Here is a 425-nt window from a genome sequence, read left to right as displayed (position 1 = left end):
AGTCAGGAGAATTCAAATAAAAACTCCCTTTGTGCCGAAATCTTGTAAACTCTTTTGCATCATTAATGGCAGCAAGTTGTTTCAGCAACCACAAAGCAGCATCATCTCCATTCTCAGCCAAATCCACACCGCTAAAAAGTTCTTGAACCTTAGAAAAGGCTTCAATGGGCAAGCCACCAGTCTCATCACCATTTACTATTGTAGTTGGAGCTTTCTGAGGCGAGGCATTCTCAACTTCTCCAAACAAAACCTGATTGCATAAAGAACAGAGTCAGAAACAAGCGCAAGTATAGCTTAGCATGAGTATCCACACATCTAAGGTTAATCATTTTCTGTGTTCGTTTCTCCTCTCTACGCCCATATCTTCTCATATTCATAAAAAACACAAGAGATAGATAAAAACGGTCCAAACCTCTGCTCGAAAC

The sequence above is a fragment of the Eutrema salsugineum genome, unplaced genomic scaffold, assembly GCF_000478725.1.
Source record: "Eutrema salsugineum unplaced genomic scaffold, Eutsalg1_0 scaffold_5, whole genome shotgun sequence".
In the NCBI taxonomy this organism is placed as follows: Eukaryota; Viridiplantae; Streptophyta; class Magnoliopsida; order Brassicales; family Brassicaceae; genus Eutrema; species Eutrema salsugineum.
The sequence above is the reverse complement of the archived record's forward strand: the minus strand, read 5'-3'. Positions refer to the sequence as shown.